The following is a 12934-nucleotide window of genomic DNA, read 5'->3' as shown; positions in this document are numbered from 1 at the left end:
TTGTTCCATCCTTAACTTCCAGGACATGGTATCAGATGCTGTGGGACTGGATAAAGCAATGGGATACAGGGACCCGAGTGCTCAGATGTTATGGTGAGGGGAGACATAACAGTATGTAGAGAGAGATGGTGGTCACCTTTAACATATTTACAAATACCTTTGTAAATCATTCACTTTACTGCCTTCCCAGATATTCTGGTACCCAGTATGTAGGAGGTGTTAACAGTGTTGCCTCTGCAAGTAGCAAAATTTTGTAATGGTGACAGCCCTTGATGAGGTAGCAGAGGGGGTGGGACTGTATTTATACATAAAAGAGGCCATGGATTCTAGTGAACAAGTAACACGACGAGATGATTAAGTGATGGGGGAAAGGAAAGTCAATTTAGTTGTATACCCCATGTAAGAGAAAAATAATGGATTCTCTGCTGAGAATAAGTGACAAGGGGCCTAGGATGTTCGTCCTAGGGAGAGACTTGGGCCCTTTTTAAGACATAAACTGAGGCTTTAAGGATTTATTTTCATAATAATAATTTAGGACTCATTTACCTGAGGGCCACCTAGTTAAACAGTAGGGTTATGACATCACCAACACGAGGGAAGCAGGATCTGACTGATCTAAAGCAGGGATTTTCTTTTCTCAGCCATTTCAAATTATTTTTTGTTAGTACCGATCAAAACACAAACACTTGGGATAAAAGGTCTCTTTGTACAAAATTCCCCACACCTCTAATTAAGTGGTGAGAAAGCTCCTTGACTACAGCTGAGCCCCTGCCCTCAGGGACACTCCAGAAAAACAAGACCTGACACTTTGGACAGTTTTAAAGTAAAGGCAGAAGATAAAGAAAAGCTTTTTAGAAAGCAGACAGGCTTCCAGGCTCTGAAATTGTCACAGAGAAGCAAAAGAACATGGCACATTCGCTTGTGCTTTGTCCTGCAGCAGGGACACAGGGATCTTTCCTAACAGACAAAGAAACCCCCCTCATATCCCACACAGCCCATTGCTGGAGGCCAGTGCAAGGGTGTTCCTACTGTACATTTACCAGGATTGTCTAGTCTAGTTTGGAACCTCCCAAGAGGAGGCTTCCAGTCTAGCTCACTGCAAAAGCATGGCCAAGTATATTCCTTTGTTACAGGAAGGTACAGAGCCAGCCCTCCCTCCTTCCCCAGGATGTGACTCATCCCACCCCCACCCTGCACTAGAAAGGAGCGGTACCTGGAGTCCTGCAGAAGCCTGTCAGGTATTAGCATTCCTACTCTCAGGGATGCGGTGGGGAGGACTGCAGGATGCAGTCACGTACACAGAGACGATAGCATCTGCTGCTGCTCTGACCTCCCTTCACAGGAAGACAGACATTAGGCAGCTCAGCAACCAACCTCCCACTGCTGCAGTGGGTTGGGGAGGAGGTGCAGCCAGGCTACAGAGAAACCATCAAGACTCTCCTGGGAGCACAAGAAGGCTGAACAATGCTGGAGAAAACCATCAGCATGGTGTGCCAAACCCACACAGGCTTCTGCCTCTGGGAGGCAGTGGAAATCCCAGCGAGCATAGCACAGCGCCAAGCTGTCACCATATACCAAGAGGGTCCTGCCCTACAGTTATCATCAAAGCTTCCTGCCTTGCTGTTCTCTGGAGTGGGATCCTAGAGACAGTACCTGGCTCAGAGTGCTGATGCCACCACCTTCTCCCTCTGCCCCCAACAGGTGGCCAAGGATTTGCTGGGTTTCAGGGAGACATTCAGTCATCAACCCTGTTTGGAATCACTCATATCCACATTCTCAGTGTGAGTCCTGCCCTAGCCTCTCAGGCCAAACATGTGGAGCTTAAGGAACCCTCAAATTAGCAATAGCTCCCTCTGGCACTGCAGGGTTATTAGCAATTTGTAGAACAGTAGCACGTAGGGCCCTGCAGTGCTAGGCACTGTATACGCACAGAACAAGAGAGACAGACCCTGCCCAGAGTTCACAATCTGACTAGACAAGGTGGCCACACAATCACTGACAGGCTTACATCCACCAGACTGCCAGGAAGCACAGCTTGGCAGTTAGTTTTTGTTCCCAACCGTCCTGCTCAAAGGTGCCCGCCCTTCAGCCTGGTCCACCTGCACAAAAACAACCCCATTCATGGGGCAAAATGAGCAGGGTCATGCTGCCATTGGAACACTCCCTAAAAAGGCTCCCTAGTCCGTGCTCTCTCCCCCACCCCACTGGTGCAGCTACGTGGCCTGCAGCCTCAGGGTTCTGGCCCCGTCCTAGGTAGTCCCTAGGGAAAAGGGAAGGAGCCCAGCCCAATGCTCTCTTCACCCCGATTCTGCAGGGCATCAGTAAGGAATATTATTCACCCTCTCCTGCTGAATGTTTGTTATACCCACTTGTTGTGCCTTGTCTCAAAGTTGTGTTTTCACCATGATATAACTAACGTGCATTTGCCATCTCACTGCAGAATCCTAGTAAAGACAAGCCACTATAGTTTTACCGCGATGTAGCGCAGTGAGGGCAAACCAGGGCAGAGGTGCAGTGCTGACCTTACCTTGCTACATCACAGTAAACACTCCAGCATCTCAGCTCCGCTAGGGCGCCACAGAAACACAGCAAACATTGGCTAGTGATCTCACTGTAAAACCCACCTTTTCTGGCAGTGAAGACATGGCCTAGCTAGACTGTCAGATCCTCAGGCCAGGGATTGACTGTGTACAGCGCTCTGCACAACAACTGCGTCTACCCCCAAAAAACACTTCCTCTCAGGACAGGCTCCCCCGCCCCCTGGCACTTTACCTTTTGTAAAGGGAAAATGCACACAGAGGGTAAGGAATCCGCCTGGCTCTCTGGGGCTAGGAGCTTTACTCATGCATCAGATGGGGCTGGTTTCCACTCAGTCTGGAGAGGAAACACCTAGTAATTTCTAAAGTACAAGGCAAGTCTTGTTACTGTGCCTCTGCCAAGCCAAAGGAACCTTTTCTTGATTAGGAGTAAATATTAACTCTGCCCTGCGCTTCTAAGGAAGCTCAAGTCCAGTCCCACCTGTACCTTACCCAGAGAGTTGCAGCTGCTCCAGCAATTAACAAGAGTCCAGAGTCCCTGTGAACAAACACACCCGTTGCTTAGAATTAAGGCTGTTACACTGGGTGGAAAGCAAGCAGCATTACTGTTAAAACCTAGGCCTTTGTTAATACAGATGTTAACAGGGAAGATGATACTCACCAGTTCATACAATCTCTGAAATAGAGGTTTATATGTTAAGTTGCACTATTTCCCAAACAAGCTTAATACCACATGCCTGCCCCTCTTCAACCTTCAGACCAGGAACTCTGACACCTGCCTATATTCCAGCATGGACTGCAAACCATCACCCCCCACAACTTTGCATGGCCACAGTGTATCCTCCAGTTCACCTACACATTACTAGCCAGATGTCAACACCCTGCCTCCATATGCAGAGCAAATGCCTCCACCACGCCCTTCTCAACTACCCACTACATCCAAAAGACCATAATTTCCACAACCCATTCTCCAGACATTACCCAGAAACAACATCTACCCAGTCCCACTACACCTTTCCTATGCACCCTCTCATTCAAGTGGAAGTTCTTACCTTCCAGAGGGAGGCCACCTTCCACCAAACCTCTCTCTATGCATAGCATGCAGATCTGAATATCCTGCTCATTAAAGCAGGCAGGTACCTTGGCACAGGGGAGAGAAGGGAGTCCGTATGGTCATCAAGTGGGTATTTTCATTTGCAGTCAGTTATTTCGAGAGAACTTCTGAGGTTGTGTTAACCCTGGTCATAAACATTATCAGAAGACACAGAGGGGGGCATTGGGACCTAGACAGAGATGGAGCATCCCTGTTAGATGGATGGCTACATGGCACCAGAGCCAAGGGCTGGGAATTTTTAAAGCCTGCAGTATGATCTTACACAGATTTGTGGAGATTTTCACCCCCTTGTCCCATCCCTCCATGGAAAAAAGGGGACTCCATAGAGGTTTCACAAAATGAAACAACAACACCTCAGTACGTAATGCATAGGATTAATTCTTCAAACACAAACAGGCACACAAGGCCAAGTGCTGCACCATGCCACACTCCTGCAGACTTCGTAGTGTCCAGGATCAGCATGTACAGCGGTATTAGCTAACAGTTAACTGGCACTCCATTAACTTGAATTACAATGCAGACAAACCCAAAGAAGGCAGCTCTCTCAGTCAGCAAAACTTCTTACTCTGACAGCTAAGTTCCATCTCTGCTGTTCCCTCCCCAATCTCCCCTCTGGAAAGTATCCCCCCACCCCATCTCAGAAATGCTTCCTCAACTATGGACCCATCCCAGAATAGCCCTGCCTTCTTCTGGGCAGCTCCTCATCAGGCCATCCACAGACTGCAGCCTCTAGTTTCTTCAGTGCTGGCCATGTTCCCCCATCCCTCTGCTGTGCAGAAGGAGCACAGCCAGTAGACATGCACCTCTGGAAGGGCAGAGCAGGGGTTTTACTAAAGGGGAGCAGTAGCTTAAGTGGGGGAATATGGCTGGGAAATATCAAGGAGGCAAAAATTGCAGTCCCTGAAAGCTACCCAAAGCTGGCTTCCAGCTAAGGCATTGCCATGCAGAAGCCTGGGGGTGGGGTTGATTTCAGGGACTCTCAGTTGATTGTTCCATTATGTTGTGTCCACCCCGCCTCCCAATCAACCAAGTCTGCTCTGATTCAGTTGACCCGGATTCTTTCCCTTGTAAACACCGGGGGTAAGGTAACACGGATTGTTGCCTTCCTGACAATCAACGGAGCCTCAAAGTGCTCTTCAATCAGGAGGTCCAATTGGTGTAAATTTTCTACTAATTATTAGTTTAGACAAGTAGAGACAGCGCGTGAATCACCACACTTCAACTCTGCCCCAGCTTGAATTGAGGACTTTGCCTCCTACACAGGCCTGGATGCTCATCATGGGTTTCATACCCAGCTCTGCCTTCACTGATCATTAAGGCCCTTGCTAAAGCACACACAAGGCAGGACAGGTGAAGGGCCTGGTTACTTTCGTGCCTTTGCCAGCCCCTCTTTGCCATCCTAGCACAGCACTGGCCAAGTGCCCCCTGCATAGGGTGACCAGACAGCAAGTGTGAAAAATCAGGACAGCGGTGGGGGTAATAGGTGCCTATAGAAGAAAAAGCCCCAAATATCGGGACTGTCCCTATAAAATAGGGACATCTGGTCACCCTACCCCTACTCCAAGCAGGAGTGTTTCCTCTTCCATTGGGACTTCACTCACGGGAGTGCCTGACCGCTAGGAAGCCTTCCCTCACAGTCACTACATCTTCCTTCCCTGCATCCCACAGCTCCTAGCCACATCCCCGCGATCCCAGAGCCGAGTGACGTATCCGTGGCCAGGCAATGGGCCAGTGGCAGGGCAAGGAAGGGACTAGCCACATCCCCGCGATCCCAGAGCCGAGTGACGTGTCTGTAGCCAGGCAATGGGCCAGTGGCAGGGCGAGGAAGGGACTAGCCACATCCCCGCGATCCCAGAGCCGAGTGACGTGTCCGTGGCCAGGCAATGGGCCAGTGGCAGGGCGAGGAAGGGACTAGCCACATCCCCGCGATCCCAGAGCCGAGTGACGTGTCTGTAGCCAGGCAATGGGCCAGTGGCAGGGCGAGGAAGGGACTAGCCACATCCCCGCGATCCCAGAGCCGAGTGACGTGTCCGTGGCCAGGCAATGGGCCAGTGGCAGGGCGAGGAAGGGACTAGCCACATCCCCGCGATCCCAGAGCCGAGTGACGTGTCTGTAGCCAGGCAATGGGCCAGTGGCAGGGCGAGGAAGGGACTAGCCACATCCCCGCGATCCCAGAGCCGAGTGACGTGTCCGTGGCCAGGCAATGGGCCAGTGGCAGGGCGAGGAAGGGACTAGTGCCCAGCTCTCTGGAGTCCCAGCCCAGGGCCCTTTGCGTGGCAGAGCGATTGTCCCCATTCCTCTCTCTCCAATGCCTCACGCACCTTAACAGGGTCTTTCGCCTTCGGCCATGGCTGCCCACCCACCATGACAGCCAGGGCTCCCCCCGGAGCGGAGTGGGGGAGTTTCTCCCCCGCCCCGGGCACCCAGCGGCACCTGTCAGCGGGCTGCTCGGGGCCGGGGCCGGGGCGGCTCGCTCGGGATATGACCCCACCCCCTGCCCAGCGGCGGCCTCTGCCAACTCCCTCCCCCGCCCCAGCGCCAGCCGGCTCCGCCCCCCGCCGGTGCCAGGGCCCCCAGGCCTCTCACCGCCCCGGCCCCGGCTGGCCCTGGCGAGCCCGCCCGGGAGCGAGCCGCTCGGGGCAGGCCGGCAGCAGCCCGGGGGAGGGGGCGGGGACCCGGCTCGCCAGGCGCGGGCCGCCAGTCCCCGGCGAGGGCCGCCTCACTCACTCACCCGTCACTCGGCGGGGCCCGCTGGCTCCGACCGTCCCCTCAGCGCAGCCGGGCCGGTCCCTTTAAATCCAGGTCGCTCGCCTCAGCCCGGCGGCCGCTTCCCACAATGCCCCGCGGGGAGGCGGGGGTTCCCGTGGGGCACGTAACGTGCCCTAGTAACCGCCCCGCCCCCCGCTCTGCCAGGCCGTTCTGCCAGGCCCCCCCGTCAGCCGCGCGAAGGCTGGGCCCGTCCGTTGGGCGCGCGCCCCGCTGCGCTGGGGGCCGGGTGACCGCGCGCGCGCGCGGCCTGGTGCAGGGCCGCTCCCTGCGGGCGGGGCGCGCGCTGTGGGGATGCGCTGGTCCCTTGCCCTGGTGAGAGCCCGGCCAGGCCGAGGGCCAGCTCGGGGCTGCCAGCTCCCTGGGGTCCTGAGGCCTGGCCACGCGGCCCTCGGGCAGGGGCGCTGGTGGGGGGTGTCTAGGGGGGGTCCTGGGAACCAAACTGTGACCCCTGTGTATGATGGAAACCCCTGCAAGCCAGGGAGTGCGGAGCCCCCCAGTGCCAGCACGCATGCAGCCAGGGTGATATGTAACGGGGTGCAGCAAGCCACATAACATAGTTTGTGGGAAATAGCTCTCGGCAAACACACGCGAGGGGGGTCGTGTTGAAGAGACAACAGACCCGGAGGACGGTAGCGCTGGTGTGGACGGCGCTGATGGAAGTCCAAACGCGTCCTCTGATTGAGTCCCACGTGACACGGGTTTAAAATAAAGCACTGTCTGTGAGGAATGTCGCTTCTATTGAATGGATTGAAAGCTGGCTGACTGATAGATCTCCAGAAGGAATTGTGAAGGAATCATTTCTAGGGGGTACCACACAGATCTGTTCTAGGCCTCATACTGCTTCATATTTTTATCAAAAAGAACAGGAGTACTTGTGGCACCTGAGAGACTAACAAATGTATTTGAGCATAAGCTTTCGTGGGCTACAGGCCACTTCTTCGGATGCATATAGAATGGAACATATATTGAGGAGATATATATATATATACACACACATACAGAGAGCATGAACAGGTGGGAGTTGTCTTACCAACTCTGAGAGGCCAATTAAGTAAGAGGGGAAAAAACTTTTTGAAGTGATAATCAAGATAGCCCAGTACAGACAGTTTGATAAGAAGTGTGAGAATACTTACATGGGGAGATAGATTCAATGTTTGTAATGGCTCAGCCATTCCCAGTCTCTATTTAAGCCTAAATTGATTGTATCTAATTTGCATATCAATTCAAGCTCAGCAGTTCCTCATTGGAGTCTGTTTTTGAAGCTTTTTTGTTGCAAAATTGCCACCCGCAGGTCTGTCATTGAGTGACCAGACAGGTTAAAGTGTTCTCCTACTGGTTTTTGAATGTTATGATTCCTGATGTCAGATTTGTGTCCATTTATTCTTTTGCGTAGAGACTGTCCGGTTTGGCCAATGTACATGGCAGAGGGGCATTGCTGGCACATGATGGCATATATCACATTGTTAGATGTGCAGGTGAACGAGCCCCTGATGGCGTGGCTGATGTGATTAGGTCCTATGATGATATCACTTGAATAGATATGTGGGCAGAGCTGGCATCGGGCTTTGTTGCAAGGATAGGTTTCTGGGTCAGTGTTTTTGTTCAGTGATGTGTGGTTGCTGGTGAGTATTTGCTTCAGGTTGGGGGGGTTGTCTGTAAGCGAGGACAGGTCTGTCTCCCAAGATCTGTGAGAGTGAGGGATCATCTTTCAGGATAGGTTGTAGATCTTTGATGATGCGCTGGAGAGGTTTTAGTTGGGGGCTGAAGGTGACAGCTAGTGGTGTTCTGTTATTTTCTTTGTTGGGCCTGTCTTGTAGGAGGTGACTTCTGGGTACTCGTCTGGCTCTGTCAATCTGTTTTTTTCACTTCAGCAGGTGTGTATTGTAGTTTTAAGAAAGCTTGATAGAGATCTTGTAGGTGCTTGTCTCTGTTTGAGGGATTGGAGCAAATGTGGTTGTAGCTTGGCTGTAGACAATGGATCGTGTGGTGTGTCCTGGATGGAAGCTGGAGGCATGTAGGTAAGTATAGCAGTCAGTAGGTTTCCGGTATAGGGTGGTATTTATGTGACCATCGCTTATTAGCACAGTAGTGTCCAGGAAATGGACCGCTTGTGTGAATTGATCTAGGCTGAGGTTGATGGTGGGATGGAAATTATTGAAATCATGGTGGAATTCCTCAAGGGCTTCTTTTTCATGGGTCCAGATGATGAAGATGTCATCAATGTAGCGTAAGTAGAGTAGGGGCATTAGAACAATGCTTCCTTAGCTCTCGTCCCCTAAGCCAGACATAAAAATGTTGGCATACTGTGGGGCCATGCGGGTACCCATAGCAGTGCCGCTGACTTGAAGGTATATATTGTCCCCAAATGTGAAATAGTTGTGGGTGAGGACAAAGTCACAAAGTTCAGCCATCAAGTTAGCTGTGACATTATTGGGGATACTGTTCCTGATAGCTTGTAGTCCATCTTGGTGTGGAATATTGGTGTAGAGGGCTTCTACATCCATAGTGGCCAGGATGGTGTTTTCTGGAAGATCATCGATGGATTGTAGTTTCCTCAGGAAATCAGAGGTGTCTCGAAGATAGCGGGGAGTGCTGGTAGTGTAGGGCCTGAGGAGAGAGTCCACATAGCCAGACAATCCTGATGTTAGGGTGCCAATGCCTGAGATGATGAGGCGTCCAGGATTTCCAGGTTTATGGATTTGGGTAGCAAATAGAATACCCCTGGTTGGGGTTCTAGGCATGTGTCTGTACAGATTTGTTCCTGTGCTTTGTCAGGGAGTTTTTTTAGCAGATGGTGTAGTTTCTTTAGGTAATCCTCAGTGGGATCAGAGGATAATGGCCTGTAGAATGTGGTGTTAGAGAGCTGTCTAGCAGCCTCTTGGTCATATTCCAATTTATTCATGATGATGACAGCACCTCCTTTGTCAGCCTTTTTGATTATGATGTCAGAGTTATTTCTGAGGCTGTAGATAGCGTTGTGTTCAGCATGACTGAGGTTATAGGGCAAGTGATGTTGCTTTTCCACAATTTCAGCCTTTGCACGTTGACGGAAGCACTCTATGTAGAAGTCCAGTCTGTTGTTTTGACCGTCCGGAGGAATCCACGCAGAATCCTTTTTTTTGTTGTGCTGGTAGGGAGGATTCTGTGGGTTAGTATGCTGTTCAGAGGTATGTTGGAAATATTCTTTGAGTCGGAGACGTCGAAAGTAGGATTCTAGGTCACCGCAGAACTGTATCACGTTCATGGGTCTGGAGGGACAAAAGGAGAGGCCCCGAGTTAGGACAGACTCTTCTGCTGGGCTAAGAGTATAGCTGGAAAGATTAATAATATTGTTGGGTGGGTTAAGGGAACTACTGTAGTGGCTCCTTGTGGCATGTAGCAGTTTAGTATCCTTTTTCCTTTGTAGAGAGGCAAAGTTTGTGTTGTAAATGGCTTGTCTAGTTTCTGAAAGTAAATATAAAATCAGTGCTGATGAAATGTGCAGATGACACAAATGCTGTCAGAATGGTATATAATTATAAGGACAGGGCAGTCATACAGAGACATCAGGGTCACTTGGTAACTTGGGCCCATTCAAACAAAATGTGTTTAATACAAGACAAATACAAGGTCTAGGAAAAATAAAGTAGGTCATACTTACAATATGGGGACTTTATCTGTAATGCAGTGACCCTGAAAAGGACTTCAGGATTATGACAGATAACCAGCTCAGCATGAACTCCCTGTGTGATGCTATGGCTAAGAGAGCCAACACAATCCTTGGATGTATAAGCAGGAGAACATCAAGTAGAAAGGGCATCACCTCTGGTTACAGCACTGGGCACATTACCAGATACTGTGTCCTGTTCTGCCATCCACACTTCAAAAAGAATGTTTTTGAGAAACTGGAAAAGTTCTGAAAAGAACAAAAAGGATGTTTCAAGGTCTGGAAAACTTGCCTTGTAGTGAGAGACTAAAGAAATTCAATCTACTTAGTTTATTCAAAAGAAGATTATTCCCCGTCTACAAGTACCTTCATGGGTAAGAGATTTCTTATAATTCAGACTAGAAATAAGGGGTACATTTTAGACCATGAAGGATTCTCTGTCACTTGGAATCTATAAATAAAACCTAGATCTCTTTTTAAAAGGCTCAGCCAGAAGTGATGGGCTTGATCACTGTGTGAGATTCTCCTGCCTGTGTTATGCAGGAAGTCAGAAAAGATCATCATAATGTCCCTTCTGGCCTTAACATTTATGAAATTTGGCCCCTCAGCAACCACACCTAGTGCTAAGGCAGCCTGACCAATTTCCCTTGCCAACCACACTCCACACTAAGAAAACCTGGCCCTACATACCCAGCCAAATTCTACTCACCAAGCACGCTCTGTGTTATGGAAATATAGCCCAGCTCCCCTTGCCAAGCACAGGCCTAATTCCACCTACACTCCCCTCAGGAGTGACACCTGACTCAGGCCCCAGCCCAGTTATACCCAGTGCATCTTTGGCCTCCGCAATAGCAAAATGACACGCAGCCCAACCAACAATACCCAGCAATAACAAGACCCAGACCAAGCAAGACTCCCCGCCCCAACAGCAGGAAAAATACCAATTAGGGGAATTACAGAGGGTGTGACTCAAGGTTGACTCCAATTTGCACTTAAAGAAGGGAGTCGTCCTCTTTATTCTGTATGAAAAGCACAGCATTTCCTCCTTAAACTTACAGCAGTTCAAGGGGCACAGAATGAGTTTTCTAAAAATGTACAGGAAAAAGTTACTTAAGAACTGGATCCTTTAAGAGATGATGTATCTTTTCTTTATCTTGAATGATCTTAACAATGGACTAACACACCCCACCCATTTGAAAAGCATGTTGCGGTCACTTGCATGCTGGGATAGCTGCCCATAATGCACCACTGCAAGTGCCGCAAATGTGGCCATGCCAGTGCACTTGAAGCTGTCAGTGTGGACAGACTGCAGCGCTTTCCCTACTGCGCTCTACATCTGCAAGTGTAGCCATGCCCTCTGGCTCCACTGCACACTGAGGCTGCACAGGCAGGGGAAGTGAGAGAAGAGCACTGGTGAACACAGACACAGTGGGACTTAGGGACTGGGTTCTCCCTTCTATCGTTTCACATAGCACTGATCTCACTAACAGCCCTCAAAGAACCAACCGTGATCGTCGATTACAGATTACTGGCCAGATTCATCAGTTGCTCTGGCAATGCAAAGCCGCTATAAACCCATCTTTCCTGGCTGGAGTGCTCTGGTGCACGGGTGAATCTGCGCTGAAAAGTTAGCATTAAAAAAAATAAAAATAAAGTTGATACTGGAAATCTTCAAATAATTGGATATGTCCCATGGGAGCATTCTCTTTCTCTCTTGGGGTATCTTGGTTAGGGCTCACGTGCAGTGTTCTTCTTTTAACAAACCCAACCATACAAACATCATGTTAAAATGGAATTACTGTTAAGAATATGTAATAGTGATTTAGGGCAAAAAGCATTACAGGGATGTTGTAATTATCCCCAAACCAAATAAGTTATGCTTTGGAAAAGCACAGTTAAGTGACACCCAAACACCCTTAAATCTTCCTATAGTGACACAATGAGCAGGGAAAGCAGTAGCGTAGCTAGGGGGGAGTGGGGCAGCGGCCGCTCCCCCACCGAGCACGAGTGGCGCCTTTTTAATTTTACTCCGGAGCGGGGAAAAAAAAGGCACCACCCGCTGCGGCGCTTTTACTGACGGGGCGGCACTCCGGGTCTTTGGCAGCGGGACCTTCCTTCACTCGCTCTGGGTGTCTTTGGTAGCACTGGAGTTTTATCGCTGAAATGCCGCCGAAGACCTGCGGAGCGAGTGAAGGTCCCGCCGCCGAAGACCCAGAGCGCTGCCCTGTCAGTAAAAGCACCGCAGCGGGTGGCTCCTTTTTTTTTCCGCTCCCTCTCTTCCCTCCACCTGGCTATGCCACTGAGGGAAAGATGTAAATAATTCAACGTGTAGTTAAAAATGACTCTAATCTACTTTGGGATCAGAAACACTTAGGGTACATCTACAGTGCAAAGAAAAACCCATGGCCCCCAGTCTCAGAATCCAGCTGTGGGGCTGACCCTAGCAGTGTAGATGTTTGGGTTCTGGCTGACCCGACCCTCTCGCTGCGTTTCAGAGCCTGGGCCTGAAGAGTTGCACTGCTGGTTTTAGCCCCGCAGCCCAAGCTCTGTGAGCCCATCAATCGACCTGGGCTCTGAGACTGAGCGCGGCAGGTTTTCCTTGGCTAGGGTGACCAGGTGTCCTGATTTTGTACTGACAGTCACGATTTTGGGCTCTTTTTCTTATATAGGTTCCTATTACCCCCCACCCCCGTCCCAATTTTTCACACTTGCTGTCTGGTCACCCTATCCTTGGCAGTGTAAACACACCCTATAACACCTCCATCACAATGGTCTGGGTCTTAGAGGGGATGGTTGTAAGGCTGTGTGGATCTTTAGTGGTGGATTTCGGCCCCAGGATGGATGGACCAGCAGTGGGACCTTCGCTCT

At 50.4% G+C, this 12934-nt stretch overlaps 1 protein-coding gene across 9 annotated transcripts in view; it reads right to left on the bottom strand.

Moving 5' to 3' along the window:
- KLC4 (kinesin light chain 4) overlaps nt 1-6625 on the bottom strand; it is a 50413-nt gene extending 43788 nt beyond the window's left edge. For 2 of the 9 annotated variants that reach the window (XM_054024393.1, XM_054024400.1), the window contains exon 1: nt 6383-6621. The gene's annotated coding sequence lies outside the window, so the exon portion shown is untranslated. Of the gene's footprint in view, nt 1-3029; nt 3076-3589; nt 3678-5972; nt 6115-6382 lie in introns of those variants that run through there. The other 7 variants (XM_054024396.1, XM_054024397.1, XM_054024403.1 and 4 more) reach the window with 7 other exon arrangements.
- Nucleotides 6626-12934: the final 6309 nt, after the last annotated feature.

This window comes from Malaclemys terrapin, chromosome 3, assembly GCF_027887155.1.
Source record: "Malaclemys terrapin pileata isolate rMalTer1 chromosome 3, rMalTer1.hap1, whole genome shotgun sequence".
Classification (NCBI taxonomy): domain Eukaryota; kingdom Metazoa; phylum Chordata; order Testudines; family Emydidae; genus Malaclemys; species Malaclemys terrapin.
Note: the sequence above shows the minus strand (reverse complement) of the source record. Positions and strands in the feature narration are given on the sequence as shown.